Below are 17,403 nucleotides of genomic sequence, written 5' to 3'. Positions count from 1 at the left end.
CTTTCACATCTATTTTTATTAGTCGGTTACATGGTAGAGGACAGTCCTATACAACCACCTATCTGGGGGATGCACCTTATATACTGTCCCTTACACTATGCTTCTCATTGATTCCATATGCTGACACTCACAGAGCTCTAATCACAGGAAAACTGGTTTCTTGCTGATGTTGTAGGACTCACAATTGTTTTTCATGCTTTTTAATAAACAAACCCAACCTAACAATGTTGAATCCAAACCTGGATGATGCACCCGGAGTGTATGTAACATTCCATGTATCGTAGATTTTCAAAGCACCCAACATTGGCCTAATTCTGCAGCCATTGAAGTCAATGGGAGTTTTGACCTTGATGTCCATGTGAGTAGAGTTAGGCCACCACTGAGCACCTTATAAAATCCTACCCATAATGCACCACTGGACACCTTTCTCCTTGTATACTTGTATTCCTGTTCCTACTGCAGTCAGTGGCAAAGCTTCCAGTAATTCCAATGGGAGCGCGATTGGGCTTATTGAAAGTCGCTGCATATCCATACTGCACCAGATTCCTTGTTGTGTCCCTACTTGAGTATTCTTCCATACTAAAATGTATATGGTACAGAAGTGTGCAAATTCAAATACAAACCACTGTACCAGCTTTCCCCTCAAAAATGTTCTCTCTTCTTCCTCTGTACCAGATACCTACCTTTGTAAATGACAATGTGATAAATGGTATTGACATTAACAATTAAAAATAAATATAACCCTGAGCAACAGAAATTGTGTGCAGTAGGGAGGAGATACAATACATAATCATTAGAGCTGAGTGAATAATTCACTCAAATAATGAATTCAGTAATTTTTCCCCCTGTTATTCTCCTCAACTGTCTGAACAAATAGTGAAATCTTGAAACTATTCCTGATTCAAAATTATTCATGCACATTGTTTTGGTTTAAAGCAAATGGTTTACTTTGTTTGAAGTGCAAATACACAGTTGGGCTGTGCTGTTCAGTGACAGTCACGTGGTATTTCCTCTGTTCCCTGATTGGATGACTTATGTAACTTATGGAGAGTACCTTTCAAATGTTGACATTTACAATTATTAATTTGAGCTGTGTTCGTTAGTTAACTAAGTCACTCAATCAGGGAAGTGAAAAATGTTATGGGGCCGTATAACGAATGGAAAGAGTACAGAAAGCAAATGTTACAACTGAACACACAATATGATGTTTGCTTCTGGTGGATAATCAAGTATTGGAGCTAAACATTTGCTTTGAAAACTCCCAAGTTCACCGGAAGTTGACACAGTCAAATCAGAATTCTCTTTCAACGTCAAATGAATTAGTAGACATCCAACAGTTTGCTCATCTCTGATAATAGGCAGCACTTACGTAGTACATATCCTCAAAACACTTTATGAACATGGACTTACCAATAAATGTGCTTAACACCCATGAATAGGGCCCTACCAAATTCACGGCCATGAAAAATGCATCAATGACTGTGAAATTTGGTCTCCCCCCCGTGAAATCTGGTCTTTTGTGGGCTTTTACCCTATACTATACAGATTTCACTGGGGGGACACCAGCGTTTCTCAAACTGGGGGTGCTGACCCAAAAGGGAGTTGCATGGGGGTCACAAGATTATTTTAGGGCGGGCACGGTATTGCCACCCATACTTCTGCGCTGCCTTCAGAGCTGGGCAGCCGGAGAGCAGCGGCTGTTGGCCAGGTGCTCAGCTCTGAAGGTAGCAACCCATCAGCAGCAGCGCAGAAGTAAGGGTGGCAATTCCACACCAGGCCATCCTGACTTCTGCGCTGCTGCTGGTGGCCACGCTGCCTTCAGAACTGGGCTCCCGGCCAGTAGCCGCGCCGCTCTCCAGTTGCCCAGCTCCGAGGCAGCACCGCCGTCAGTGGCAGTGAAGAAGTAAGGGTAGCGGTACCGCAACCCACACCCTCCCCACCACAATAAGCTTGAGACATCTGCCCCCTTAACCCCTTTTTGGGTCAGGACCCCTACAATTGTAACACTGTGAAATTTCAGATTTAAATAGCTGAAATCATGAAATGTACGATTTTTAAAATCCCATGACCATGAAATGGACTAAAATGGACTCTGAATTTGGCATGACCCTACCCATGAGGAAGGGGAGAGTTTTAGATAGGGAAACAGAGGCAGGGAGTGGAAGTGACTATTAGCCATGTCTCACAAGGGAAGTCATGTTACTGCCAGTATTAGAACTCAGGAGTTCATGCTCCCACGTCCTGAACTCTAGCCTGATCCCACAAAGCAGGTCACTATCCACTGAAGTCAATAAGACTATTCTCTTGCTTCAAGTTAGCGTGTCCTTCTGTGTTTTGTTGGACTGGGACAGAATGTTCAGCACCTTCTAGCACCGACCTTCTCTGCTTTGCTGTGGGATCAAAGTAGAAATAGAAGGAACTCCCGTTCCTCAACAAAAGCCCTCTCCCATCCCCCTCAAGAGCATAAAGCTAAGGCCAACTCTTTTCTTATGGCAGAAGTTTACCCATCTGAGGCCTTCACCACCATTGAAGCTCCAACCAGGGCTTTAAATGGAGCAAGTGGCTTTGTGTGGATCCTCACTAGGGTGAATTTCACCCTCCTGTGTTTTATTGTTGTGTTAGGGCAACTAGACAAATCTGTAGACAGTGAATAAGGAAAGATTTAGGAATGATCTGGAAGCTTTATAGACACCCACTGCGAAGACCATGCGTTCATCAGATCCATCAAGGAATCAAAATAAGCCCTGTGCTCTGATCAAAGGCTTGGATTACTTAAAACAAATGCCTGTCTGTGTGCTAAATCATTGCAGATTGTGCATGACCACCATATGAAACATCCCATCAAGATGCCCCCAACAGCCCCCAGTCACCTACAGAACACATTATAAAACAGCAGTTTAAGTTACCTGAAAATTGCACCTTCTATTTTGGGGCTTATTTAATAGATTACAGGCAGTTGATTGAAAATGTAAAAAAATTGTTCTTATGGGGCGGTTTGGCACAACAATTGCTATAAGCGCATTAAAGCTTTTGCATTGTCTTTGACATTTCAGGTTAGTAAAGGATTATATCTATAGACTGTGGTAATCCCTGTATACTTAGAAAATACATGCACGGCTCTCCAAACGTCAGACATCTGCCCCATTGTGCTGCACAGCTGCCATTCCTGCAGATTTTTGAACTATTTTCTTTGATGAGCAGGTTTACTTCAATGCAAGTCTACAAATGAGAAAAGCTCACATTCCCGTCTGTGAGTGTGTCAAGTCTGCAGTTTCATAGCTTAAATTTTTATCCAAGAAAAACATGCGGTCAGTCAATTTGGACATCACTGTTCCACGTGCTTTATATATATATATAAATACAAACCTTTCGCTAAAATATGTTTTTGGAACCAACCTTTTTAAAGTAAAACGTAACATAAACTTCTTGAAAACATGAACTGCATCTTGAGCGTAGAACACAAATTATTAGTTTAGCGTTTTCAGCAGCACAATAACAGCCAGCCCCTATTTTTAACTATTGACTAATTACCAGTAGATCTTAATTATATGGTGTGTGGAGGGACTAATAAGTTTACAAAGCTGCCAACAACACTAAACACATATGTCTTTACAAACATTAGCTATTTTTCCCCCTTTAATCACTATGGCAACAGAAGATGCTGGAAAAGGCTGTAATTGTGACTAATTAGAACAGAGCCGTCTTAATACACATCTCTCAGAAGGGTGGAGGAATGGCCCAAAACAAAATGGGGAATGAGAACCAAGTGAGCATCAGCGGAGCTTGGAGCTAGACGTGGAAAAGTGGGGGAAAGGGTGTCTTTAAAGCTGCTAACCGCTCATCTTTTTTGCTAAGGACTTGGACTCTGGTTTCATGGGGACATAAATGTCCAAAGAGATTTTATCATTGAGTTCTGCTTGGAAAATGATGGCACAGCCTGGCCCACTAATTTACCCTAGTACTGAAAAAAGGAGCAGATGGAGCAATACATGTGGGTTTATTGACCGTGAATCCTACCCAAAAATGTCTCATTAGCCACACCATGATTCTCCTTCCCTTTGTCTTACTGAATATACCCCTAGGGTGAAACATTGCCCCCCAGGTCAATGGGAGGTTTGCCAATGTCTTCAGTTCACCTCAACTCCGCTTCAGTGCAACTGTTTGTGGCATAAATTACTCTCGTGTAAGGAAGAGGGGCAGAATTCGGCCCTATGTGATTTTACTGTGCATATTACATCACGGGATTCACAGTCTGTATGTTTCATGACACAAGGCTCAGAAGCGCCAGGAGAAGACAAAGAGAACAATAATCAATTCTATTATAATGACTGGGGCTCAGAACATCTAAGTGCCTTTGAGGATCTGGGTATTCAAAAGTGTTCCTTCACCCAAAGAACCCTGATCCTGCAAAACACTTACTGCAGGGTGGGGAACTTTTACTCACCTGCACGGGCGTAATGCAGCGGGAGGAAGGGGCGGTTGGCCTTTGAGCAGGGCTGGGTGGCATAACAGCAGAGCCCCTTCCCTGGAGGCCAAATTTCAGTTGCATTCCAATCCCATGCACCAGCTCTCAATGCCACACTCACGTAGGGTGGCTGGGTAGCTAACTTGGACCCTCTCCTTAGCAAAATTCCAGTTGCCCCCCAGCTGGCCTGTGTAGTCTCCCTGGCTTCAATGGGGCTATCAGTGAGACCAAAGTCATGCATGTGATTAAAGAATTTAAATGAGATAAATAATTTGCATTATACTTAAAAAGATCCCAGAATCTTAGGCTTATGTGAAGTCGGGTGTCCTGCAGGAGCCTTAGATTGCGCAGGCCTCCTGACAGTGACCGCTTACTCACATGAGCTGGCCAATTGACTGGAATGGGACTACTCCTGTAGGGTATTTGGGCTCCTAACTTCCACTGAAATCAATAGGAGTTAAGTGGATAAGTACCCTGGGCCTAGGCATTCATTCATTACCATGTGGAACGGCTCCACAGTCTAGCCTTATTCATGGACTAGAAAGCTATTTTCTCTACCAATTCAGGCCTTTCCCATTTCTCAGACATTGATACATTTCTGTTTCGAATAGAGCTAAAATACCCGCTTGTGGCTAGCTTCTCCTTGCTCCAGCTTAGCGTGTCAGAATCTCTCGATTTGCACACCAGCCTCAGCCACAGATAATGGCGGGACATTGAGAATGCTAGTGCTAGCTACTTAAAGGCCGCTGCTCCCTGCATATTACACTAGTGCTACAGTATGCTGCAGGGGCTTCTGGGAGCTCCTTGTTATAATTTTGCTACCAAGTCAAACTGGAGTTTGTGGAGGTTTGCCTGTCTCTGACAGAGTCACTCCGTCTCTGGATGCTGTTAAATCTCCTTCGCTAGACAGGGCTTCTGCATTACAGAAATACTTTTGAAGAGCAATTTGGTTTTTGCCTTTGGAATGTAACATACATCAAATGTCAAGTAACTCCCAAATTTTTCTCCTGGGCAGGAATATGCCCATGCTTTTTAAAAGGCCCATTTCAAACTACACAAATTGACTGCGATGCTCTGTTGTTAACACACACACAGCTATTTGTCAGGAACAAAGTATGCATATTTCCAGCATGTGGCACTTAATAGGACCCTGATCCAGCAAAGTAAGGCGTTCCAATAGGGCTGTGTAACCCACACACCTTCTGGGTGTGGTGTTGTGGCCCATCTAGTGGCACCAAAACCACTTCAAGAAAGAGCTAAAATGAGTCTGCTCTACAGCCTTAGCTAGCAGCCAGTTGGCTTTTAGCTTGTGTGGTAGAGGCTCATGCACTAAGCTCCAGAAGTCCGCAGTTTGATCCTGCCCGCCGGCGACCGGGGTTTGGCAGCATTACAACTGCTCAGGTACATGAGTAATTCTTTGCAGGATCGGGGGCCAAATTTGTTTGTCAAGTTCCAATGACTCTTTCTTTGCTTGTATTTATGAGAAAGCATTTTTATTGAAATTTAACTCCTTAGCCCAGCCCACTTGGCAAACATGTGTACCCACCCCTACTACACAGGGTTTATTGCAGGTTCAGTAGGCTAATTTTTGCGGGAGGCACTGATTTACTGTTGCTTGAGGGGTAATGCACACTCTGAATCAGAGAAATATCAAAGGCAGGAATTTACAGCTGAGGATTTTTTGAAATGTAAATTGCTTCAGTTATCTACCAAGGACAAAGTTAATCTTCTTCATAACCCCAGATATAAGCAAACGATGAAGGATTTGCATTTCCATGTTAAAAATATGGGGCTGGATTCTGTTTCCATTTACATCAACGTTGATCCCCGGGCCGAGAGTATCTGCACTGAAACCAGTGGAAGGTACTCCAGTTTTATGACAGTGCAAACGAGAGTAGATTTCTGCCTTTTGTATCGATTTTCTATACGCAGTATGTGCCGTAGGTGATTGTTTATTTTCACATAATGGAGGAGCGGGTGTTGTTGTCAATGGTATTAATGAATTACGGTGGTGCTTGTCACCTTTCAGACTTTTTCCTCACTGAATCTTTGTTCGCAAATACCACAACATACAATGATTGAAATGAGCGTGGGATACAATGGACAGGGGTGCAGATCTTTAGTCCCAGTGGTGACATTACAAAAGCAAATCAACACAGAATCAGCATAATTTTCCTGAATAATTTAGATTAATTATGGACAAGCCACACATTTGCTTTTGCGGCAGCAGGCTGACCCCTTTATTCTGATAACTTGAGGAGAAATTTCGGTTGTTTAATTAATAGTTGCAGAAATACTGTACATAGCAGGAGATGGAGGAAGCTATAATAGAGTGGTCAGATATTGTAGGGATGGGCACGGTATTAAAAACCTTGATCAGACAGACAGACACTGCAGGTGAAAGGAAAAAATGAGATGATGACAAACAGAGCTTGATTGAACTGAAGCATAATAATGAATTGACGGCAGTAGTGTAGATAAGACCTTATATAGTATTTTTCAACCATAGTTGTCGAAGTGCTTTACAAAGGTGGGTAAGTATTGTTCTCCTCTTTTTACAGATGGGGAAATGGAGACACAGAAATTAAGTGACTTGCCCAAGGTCAAGTTCCAAAGGGGGTTCCAAAGAGGATGGCTCTAGACTGTTCTCAATGGTAGCAGATGACAGAACGAGGAGTAATGGTCTCAAGTTGCAGTGGGGGAGGTTTAGATTGGATATTAGGAAAAACTTTTTCACTAAGAGGGTGGTGAAACACTGGAATGCGTTACCTAGGGAGGTGGTAGAATCTCCTTCCTTAGAGATTTTTAAGGTCAGGCTTGACAAAGCCCTGGCTGGGATGATTTAACTGGAAATTGGTCCTGCTTCGAGCAGGGGGTTGGACTAGATGATCTTCAGGGGTCCCTTCCAACCCTGATATTCTATGATTCTATGATTCTAAGTTAATGAAGGACGTAAAAGAACGGAGAGATGATGTGTGTGTGTGTATTCAGGGTGGCATAGGGTAGGGGATTAAAAAAGAATCTTTCCTAGTCCCTAATCCAGAGTTCTTAAATTCTTACTTAATACACAGGGGAATTTTTACCAGAATAAGGACTATGGGCTTAATCCTGCTCCCAGTGAAGGCAAGGGCAAACCCCCCAATGACTTTAATAGGTGCAGCATCAGGCCCAAACAGCTCTACTCAGACCACAGAGAGGGGGAAATCAGTGTTTTATAAGTGGAAAATGTTTTCTAAATGGAGAGTAATGGGTGGACCTTAGTGAGCAGGAAGGGCTTCCGAGGTGTATAGGAGAAAGGCTGAGCCAGAGAGTGAGAATGAGGGTCCTGACCCTAATTTGGGACAAGAAAGGAAGCCAGTGAAGGGACCTGGGGATGGTGGGGAGGCGACACAGTCAGAGTGGCAGGAGGGGAAGAGGATTCCCACTACAATATTTTCAAAGAATGTGAAAAAGGGAGGACAGAGAGGAGGGGAGTTAGTAACCTAGTAATTATACCAAGGCCCCAAGCACAGCCCCCCCCCCCCACAAAACATCTGTAATGTCAGTGTAAATAAAGTGAAATGGGAGGGGTGAATATGGTGTACCCGAGCCCCAGATTTCTCTCAGCGGGCCTGGTGAGAGAAGGCGAGGGCATGGGCCAATGGTTCACCAACAGGGACAAAGAAGAACAGGCAGACTTTGGAGACGCTGTAGTTACTATAACCGGTATAGCTAGCAACTATGTTCTTGTTTTCCAAGAGAGATCCAAGCAGGTTAGGCTTAATGCAACATCCCGTCCTTATCTGATTGACTAGAAAAGGTCATGGATTTAATTAACAGTTCTGCAGTTGCAGTACTAATTATGGGACAATGCTTGATTCTGTCACATGCATGGGGCTGGTTGGGTTCCCAGGATTTTCAGTTATTAACATGAATATGAGGATGAGTAGAGTTCACTGTCCAGAGGGATATCATTTTGATTATGGCATAAAATCCTGTTCCGTGGTCCAAATTCCGCTCAAAGATATGTATAGGCAGTTCCAGTTGGATCAATCATCTTGAGGAACGATATCACCATATGTCATTCACAACAGCTATTGACACAGTGGTCAAGGCGACCGCTTCCATGCACGCAGTGTCAACATGGGAGGGAAGAAGGTCATCTGTGATGGGAGCTGTGCTTAAGCTTGGGTTAGTGAGGGATGGGCTGGTGACGGGGAGGGGGACTGCAATTGTGGCTAGGCGGTAAGGAAGGAAGGCTTCTTGCAGCCTTCCTCTCCCGCACTGGACAGTCCAGTCTGGCCCTATGATTGCATACCTGATGTCACTAAAAATACCTGATTGTACAAGGACGGTGTCACATGAAAGCATGTTTCTGATGCTTTTATGCATCCGATGAAGTGAGCTGTAGCTCACGAAAGCTTATGCTCAAATAAATTGGTTAGTCTCTAAGATGCCACAAGTCCTCCTTTTCTTTTTGCGAATACAGACTAACACGGCTGCTACTCTGAAACCTGCTTTTCATTCAGTTTCACTTACTGAGAAGTTAGCTGTGCTTTGAGGGTGGCAGCCAGCCACCTGTGAGAACCAGTCATGCACTTCATGGCCAGTTGAAGCCAGTGGAGAGACATTAAGTCTATTGTTCGTACTGCCCTTCAGGAGAGCAAGCTGTTAGCCGTCGTTAGGCCCTTGCTCAAGAAACTACCTTGGAAGTTAACAATCTCATTATTTACCCATTGCCTCTAACCGCCAGTGTTTATGGCAAGTAATTGAGAAGGAGGCTGTACTGCAACTCCATCTATGCTTGGATACTTACCGTTTCTCTGATCCCCGTCATTCTGGGTTCAGACCAGGGCACACAACTGCAACGGTTGCTCAGTAGCTGCTTCTCTCCTTCTAGCAATGAAAAGGGAGAAGATGGCCGTGGCAGCTCTCTTAGATCTGACAGCCACTTTAGGAACAGTTCACCACAGTATTGTTAAGTCCCTCACAGTATCTTGTTGAAGGGGTTAGAGGGGTTCTACAGTGGGTTTGCTGCTGCTTCTTCTCAGACAGGTCCTGCATGGGAACGGGGTAGTCTGTACAATTGCCTATGCGTCCTAAAAGCCCTTCATGGGGTGGTCCCAATGCCACACCCAGGCTGGAGCTCCCAGATGCTCCGAAGGACACACGCACTGCTACAATTCCCAAGGGGTGCAGCATACATTCCCCTCCATGGCTGGCCAACTCTACTGGCTGATGTGGAGGGGGGTGAGATCACCCTTGCTTCAGGGAAACTTGTGCCCCAGGAGGCACAATCAAGGAGCTGTGCTTAAGCTTGGGTTAGTGAGGGATGGGCTGGCGACAGGGAGGAGGACTGCAATTGTGGCTAGGCAGTGAGGAAGGAAGGCTTCTTGCATCCTTCCTCTCCCGCACTGGACAGTCCAGTCTGGCCCTATGATTGCATACCTGATGTCACTAAAATTACCTGATTGTACAAGGAAGATGTCATATGAAAGCATGTTTCTGAAGCAGAGATACTGGTTCCTTTTGAGGCACTATAATGAATGAAACCTGTTGCTGCTCTCAGGAGATTAACAGAAGACTGAAAATAGCTAAATAAACTGTGTCAGCACCGTGAAGATTCAGATAATCAGAGAAATCACACTCTGCAAAGTTTGATAACACACACAGTCACGTTTCCCAAATTTACAGGAACTCTTAAATTCACCAAGAGTTGTACAATGAACGGGGACAGCTAGGCTCCTTAGAATGTGCTCCACAAAAGTCACTAGGTGGGGAGCCCCTAAGTTAGCCAATGGGAGATGCTGACCAGAGGGGGTGTGTGCTAAGCTCTGCCCCTCTGTCAGAGATAGGGGCTGATGTCCAGGCTGCAGAGCCCAGTGATTGTTCCATTGTGGATAAATACTGGGGTAGGGCCCCCATGTGTGAGCTTGGAGACCCCGGGTCCGGTGCCCCTGCTCCAACTTCTCTTGCTGTCTTTATCCAAAGTGGAACAGACTTCAACAGGAGAGACTGAGGGACCCTCACATCAAAATATCCCAGAACTCTCCTGAGAGATGGGAGACCCCTATCCAAATGCTTTCTCCCTCTCTCACGATGAGGTGGGAATTGAATCGGGGTTTCCCACATTCCAGATGGGTGCTCTAACCAATAGGCTAAAAGCTATAAGGTGGGCACCTCCTACTCTGGCCAGATTTTGAAGGGGACCTGAGGACGCCTACCAGATTGGGACCCGGATGGCAGATGAGTACTTTCCTTCTTGTGATTTGTGAATTGCTCTGGGGCTTAGGCAGGAAATAGGTTCCTGGATACCTAGAGCAAGGCAGTAAGGTGCATGCCCAGAGGGAGAAACCTTGTGCCAAGGGAACTTTTACTCTACAGAAGATAAGTGCTATGTGGGTTTAGGTTCCTACAGGCTACAGTGGCAGTTTTGTGGATCACAGTGGAGGCAAAACTGGGACTTAGGTGACTAAATCCAAGATGTAGGTGGCTAAGTCTGTGGTTTAGACACTTAAGTACCTTCATGGATCCCACCCTCAGTGACGGGGCCAAGGCTAGAACCCATCTTACCTGACTCTTTGGCCTGTCCTGTAATCACAAAACCATCCTTCTTCCTAGGAGAGCGAAACTCGCTCAAAACCAGCAAGTTTTACCCCAAATCATAAATAATTTATCAGGGATGAAGTGAATTGAGAACCAGTCCCCTATCTGACTGCTAGCCTACACTCTGACCAATTGTTTTACGACACCAGTAGAGGCTAATGCAGACTCATTAATCCTCAGTGATAATGCTTAATAATCACATGCATTTTTTACATTAAGAGTCAAGGACAAGCCTATAACATTAAAATGAAAGGCATCCTGAAGCACCATGCTTTCTGAAGCCTTAACCAAATATTCTTCCTATTTCTTTGGATTTGGTTCTTAGTACAACTGAGCTGGATTTTCAATCCGTAGTGGTTTGCCGCTGCTGTGTCTTGCCTACCACCACCACGTGTTGTTGAAGCAGTGTTATTATGGTGAGGCAAATAACTGTATAAACGGCACCTTGTTAATGCATAGATATGCTCCCTATGGGGCATCTGTTCTCCTTGATGTGTGCATTAGCACTCAGTCAGGCAGATAGAAACTACGTAAGTTAATCGGCCGGTGAACTGACCACCGAGTGTCTTCTAAGTCAAACTCATACTGTATCTGCTTGGTTTACCAACACCTCCAACTTTCAGTACAGCAGAGATTCTCTCTCTCACCATGGAAGAGTGAGCTGGATTCCCCACTGCCTCATGCCTGAGCAACAGAGCCCCCTGCTAAGTTCCAGCTAAAGATGCTTTATTGTTGGTGATGCTGCATGAAGCAGAAATAAGAGTTTGATTTTCAGCTGTTGTGTTGTGCTGAGCATGCGGTGCCGTCAGTGAGCACGCTCTTGCTTGACTTGTAAACTGAGTGGGGCTCCCTCAGTCTCTCCTGTCGACTTGTACACTGAGCAACCCTGGAAATAATTGAGGGGAAAATTATATGATGTGCAAAGATGTCGTTTTTCTGACCCTTGCTACAATGTTTAAAATAAACCTTTTAATTATCATTATCCATAACATGAGCGGGCCAGATCCTCAGCTGGTGTAAATGGTGTACAAAAACTCAGGTGCTGGCCCGTCGATGGCAAATGTATATATTAGCCTATATATCTACGGAGACAGATTATAAGTGACTTCCCCATCACCTTGCTTTTTAGCTTTAAATAAACACCAGTAGCATAATCAGGGCTGAATTGTGATTAGCCCTGTGCAGTTCCTCGAAGGTGAAGGGGCAAAAAATCTCCCTAGCGCCTGGTTGCAGTAACCATCCACGGTGAGGTTGTAGAGTGCAGCCACTGTTCCTGGCTAGTGTGGCTTGCATAGCTAGCCACGTGGGACTGTGTGCCCCTTCCCTCACCCCTGTGGCACAGGATGTGGGAGAAGAGAGAACGCTGCATCCTTGATCAAAGGTTGACAGTGCTGTTGCTTCAATGTGCCCTGCCTTGGGTTCCCCAGGGGGATTCTGCCTGAGTCAACTAAAATTCCTCCAGGGCTTCTCCTGCATTCTATCTCCTCTTCAGTCCCACAGTGACCACTACATCTTCCCCAGGTTCCCCCTTCCAGTGTCTGTGGTTTTGTAATCACAGCTTCCTCTTTTATTAAATGTTTTTCTCTCCCTTGTTTGCAGGAGCTGTGTTGATCCCAGGATATTAGAGAGACAAGGTGGGTGAGGTAATACCTTTTACTAGACCAAGTTCTGTTGGTGAGAGAGACAAGCTTTCAAGCTACACAGAGCTCCTTCTTCAGGTGTGGGAAAGGTACAGAGAGTGTCACAGCTAAAATACATAGGCTGTTTAGCATAACTAGTTAAGACAGGTTGTAAGAGGCTATGCAAAGTGAAGTAGCCTGTTAACAATCCTGCAGTCATAGAACAAAAAAAAAAAAGGGGGGGGGGTTTGTGGGTTACAGATTGTTGTAATAAGCTATGAATCCAGTGTCTTTATTAAGAGCATGATTTTTAGTGTCTAGCAAAGTTGTGAGTTTAAGCTCCCAGGCTTGTCTTGAAGCAGGTTTCCTTTGAGGATGATGTCAGAATTGGAGTGAAGGTTTTATGAAAAGCGTTCACCCATTGGTGATATGGTGTTTTTGTCTTTTATCATTTTTCTGTGTGATTTCTTTGTTGCTTTTGAAACCCCCTTTGGAGATGAGGGGAAAACTGACTATACACAGGGAAACAGACTACCCACAGAGAGCATTCAAAATACACTAAGTAAATAAACGGGACAAAAATAGAGAGATTAATTATTTTCTCTAATCTCTTTCGGGTAGAGTAATTTTAGGTAGCAATAATAGGTTAAACAGTTTCAGAAAGAAAGACAATTTTTAAATAAAATTTCTCTTTATGCATCAAGAGGATCACTTATTAGGAAAAAAGTCTCTGGATGCTGTCAGCTGACAAGAATGTCCCTGTTCTATAGTCCATCACGCTTAGGGGGAAAAAAGGCTATGTCTAATGAAATTCTTTCCTAAACAAGGTCACTATTGTACAGTAAGTGATACTTTTTTCCCCTTCTTTAGTGCTCCTTTTGTTCTCCTTATCCAACACTTGACTTCATGACACCTCTGTCCCCCCCGCACTCCTCTGTTGACTTGGAAGATCTTTTCTTCCTCATGCAAAGCAACTTCCTATTCCTCCTGCAAATCTCTCCTTAAAAACCTCTTCTCTCGGTTAGCCTTCCACTGTTGGCCCCCCCCTTAATTGTTGTCCACTCTGGTTCTCTGTTCATCCGTTGTCTGCGCTGGATCTTAACTGATCTTGAATTGCTTTTGTGTCAGTGAGATTGTTAAGGGTCTTGGCCTCCTTATGTGTCAATGCCATGCAGCATACACCTATGGTGCTACATAAATAAATAAACAGCAGAGTACTTTCTGTGCATCCTTTTTAAAATGAAATGTAACCAACTGCATTATGGTATAAAGTAGAAGTGTTTCCACCCACCTTTAAGACTGTGAAACAGTTTATTTAATCCACAATGAAGATGCTTCTCACAATAAGAGGCCTCAGAATCCTTCCTCTTCACAATTGGCCTACTGATTCTTTGGTTTGCTTTTCAATTGCAAGGCAGAAGAATGATCCTGATGAAGTGGGCTGTAGCTCACGAAAGCTTATGCTCAAATAAATTTGTTAGTCTCTAAGGTGCCACAAGTCCTCCTTTTCTTTTTCCCCAAATATAAGTTTCAGAATAGCAGCCGTGTTAGTCTGTATCAGCAAAAAGAACCATTCTATGCATCTCATGAAGGGGGCTGTAGCCCACAAAAGCTTATGCTCAAATAAATTTGTTAGTCTCTAAGGTGCCACAAGTGCTCCTGTTCTTTTTCCAAATATTAGTATTTCTCCTCTGAGTGTAAGTTAATTTTTGTCAGCCAAGACAGAGGATTAGGGTCTCAGTGTCATTTATTTCCATATTCATAGTTCTGCCTAGTCTCACACCATGGCTTAAGTCAGCAGAAAACAAGAAAAATCTTGTGGCCTTTGAAGTCTGTAGCATGGGGTCCTGCAGTATTCTATCATGTTCTCTTTGTTCCAAGAATGTTTAATAGTATTGCTCGCCACCTAAAGAAATTTTTGTTAGGTTCTCGTGTAGTACTAATGACCTCTGACCTGACCACATACAGAGAGCGAGTGACTGCCTAGCCAATATATAAGGCTTTTCTTTTCATTTCCTGTCCTCAGGCTCTCGAGTGCCAGCTCACCTGACTATTTCAAGAGCAGCAGTATGTTTTAGAACTTCATAGAACTTTTGAACTTCCCATGAATCATCTGAAAAGGGCCACAGACTTGTTTCACAGATCCCTTTCCTACTATACTTTGTTTAATATTTACTACAGTTCTCTCACTGTTCTCAAGTTCAAGCGATTTCTCCCCTCTCTTCCATTAGCATTTGTGAGCCAAGATGGGTGAGGTATTATCTTTTATTGAACCGTGTTCTGCTGGTGAAAGAGAAAAGCTTTCAAGCTTGCAGAGAGCTCTTCCTCGGCTCTGTGTAGCTGGAAAGTTTCTCTCTCTCACCAACAGAAATTGGTCCGATAAAAGTTACTACCTCACCATTAATATCATGGGACTAGCACAGCTACAGCAACACAGCATTTGGAACTGTTTGGATGTACTTTTTCTTAGTTTCCCCCCCTTGAGATTAGCTTTGCCGTGTGCAAAATGACACATTACCACCACATTATCTGATCCCTTTGGCAAATCCTTTTTGGTATTTGCCATCAATGTAATTTCAGGAAGAGAAAGAACAGAACATGCAAACATAGGTCTTCGGAAAGAGAGAAGCACCTGCCCACAAAGAGAGCATGGAGAGCCATGGAGAACCAGAAAGGGAGGGCATGTCTATGGAAACAGATGCAGAAAACGGAAGGGGAGAGTATACCCAAAGGGGAGCATACAGGCCTGTGCAGAAAAAGCAAGAGAGGAACAGAAGGAGAGTCTACAGGGAGACAGTGAACTTCCAAGAAGAGAAAAATGCATCTGAGCATACAAAAGAGCCAATATAGGGATGAAAGATCAAGCATGGAATAAAAGCAAGTGCAAGTAAACAGAGGAGATGGAACCAATGGCTAAATTTCCCACCAAAATAGGTGTAAAGAGAGATGCGCCCAACCCCAATCCAGGGAAAGACTAAGGAGCCGGGCTCTATCTTTTATTATAAACAGGTCTTTTGAAGCATCCTGCCTTTCATAGCCAAGGTCAGGGCTAAGGATGGGAAAACCCTGCCCACTCTGGGGGTGGAGCTTCCCCAGGCTCTGCCTATAAAGTCCAAGCAGGAAGCTAGCTCTTCTGTTTGCTATTAGGAGGGTGGTTTTTCCTTTTGAGAGGTGGAAATGCTGGCCCAGGATTGCTCAGGATCCTTGGACAGAAGGATGAGCTGGTTGGAACGCCTGCTCCATACCATTGCAGCTAGGCTGGTCAGTGTCCCTTGGCAATGAATGGGATGGCTACCTGGCAGCCCTCAAGAGATGGAGGAAAGGCTCCCCATACCCACCCAAGTTAAACAGCAAGTGATGAACTAAAGGGGGGAGCATAGGGCTGGCTTTATGCTTAGATAATGACAAGGGGATTAGGAGAACCAGGTGATGTGAGAAGCACTGGGAGCTGAGGTGCATGGCTTTGGAGTGTCCTGAGGTAACTGAGGCTGATTTGTGAAGGCACCATTGGGGTCTGGGGTGGTGGAGGTAGCTGGGGGCCAAAGGGTGGAGGAAGCCACCTGGGAGTATGTATCTGGGGGGACAAGGGGTGGCTGAGGTGCTGGGGGACACTTGGGGGTAGTGGGAACCAGGGGAGATGGTATCTAGGAGGCAGGGGAACTGGGCTCAGGGAGCTGGTGGTCTGCAGTACCCTGGTTTGGTAATGAGGTGTGGTCAGCCAGTGCAGAAGGTCCCTGGGCATCGCTAGGGGTGGAGAGTAGCAGGGCCTCAGAGGTGTGGGGCTGGGGTCAGTGGGACCTGGTCGTGGGGGGTGTAGGGAAAGGCAGAGCAGGGAGCGAGTCCCATGACTGGGTCAGAGAGGGGCAGCTCAGCTAATGCTGGGCAGGGGAAGCTGGTGGAGCTGGGGAGGGGATGGCAGGTCTGGGGCAGTGGAAGACGGGGGTGGGATGGGGGATGTGGGAGGCAGATAGCTAGGTCCCAGGGCTGGCATTACTGGAACAGAACGTTGCCTGGCTGGGCCCTGGGCGCAGGGGGTAGCAGAGCTGGGTGCTGGGGCGAGGGGGTCCCTAGAGCAGGGGTTAGGGGAGCTGGGGTGGTGGATCTCAGGGGAACAGTGGGTCCTTGGTGCAAGAGGACTGGGTGTGGGGTCCTGGGGGAATAGTGGGTCCGTGGTACAAGAGGGCTGAAGTGGGGGGTCCCGGGGGAGCTCGGGGGCCCTTGGCGCGGGGGGGGCCTGGGCTGGGGGGGTCCCGGGGGAGCTCGGGGGCCCTTGGCGCGGGGGGGGGCCTGGGCTGGGGGGGGTCCCGGGGGAGCTCGGGGGCCCTTGGCGCGGGGGGGGGGCCTGGGCTGGGGGGGGTCCCGGGGGAGCTCGGGGGCCCTTGGCGCGGGGGGGGCCTGGGCTGGGGGGGGTCCCGGGGGAGCTCGGGGGCCCTTGGCGCGGGGGGGCCTGGGCTGGGGGGGGAGCTCGGGGGCCCTTGGCGCGGGGGGGGCCTGGGCTGGGGGGGGTCCCGGGGGAGCTGGGGGGGGTCCCGGGGGAGCTCGGGGGCCCTTGGCGCGGGGGGGGCCTGGGCTGGGGGGGGAGCTCGGGGGCCCTTGGCGCGGGGGGGCCTGGGCTGGGCGGGGTCCCGGGGGAGCTCGGGGGCCCTTGGCGCGGGGGGGGCCTGGGCTGGGGGGGGTCCCGGGGGAGCTCGGGGGCCCTTGGCGCGGGGGGGGCCTGGGCTGGGGGGGGTCCCG

General features: G+C 46.4%; 1 protein-coding gene across 2 annotated transcripts in view; it reads left to right on the top strand.

Annotated features, from left to right (window-relative positions):
* Positions 1-17,403, top strand: part of XKR6 (XK related 6) — a gene marked incomplete at its 5' end in the record, with an annotated part of 335,369 nt that overhangs the window by 36,153 nt on the left and 281,813 nt on the right. Inside the window, one exon of one of the 2 annotated variants that reach the window (XR_014710953.1) lies at positions 15,822-15,930. The exons of the other annotated variant lie outside the window; for it this stretch is intronic. Of the gene's footprint in view, positions 1-15,821; positions 15,931-17,403 lie in introns of those variants that run through there. 2 annotated transcript variants of the gene reach the window in all.

This window comes from Lepidochelys olivacea (genome assembly GCF_965140295.1).
Source record: "Lepidochelys olivacea isolate rLepOli2 genome assembly, chromosome: 3".
Taxonomy (NCBI): Eukaryota; Metazoa; Chordata; order Testudines; family Cheloniidae; genus Lepidochelys; species Lepidochelys olivacea.
This window is presented reverse-complemented; position numbering and strand designations above follow the sequence as displayed.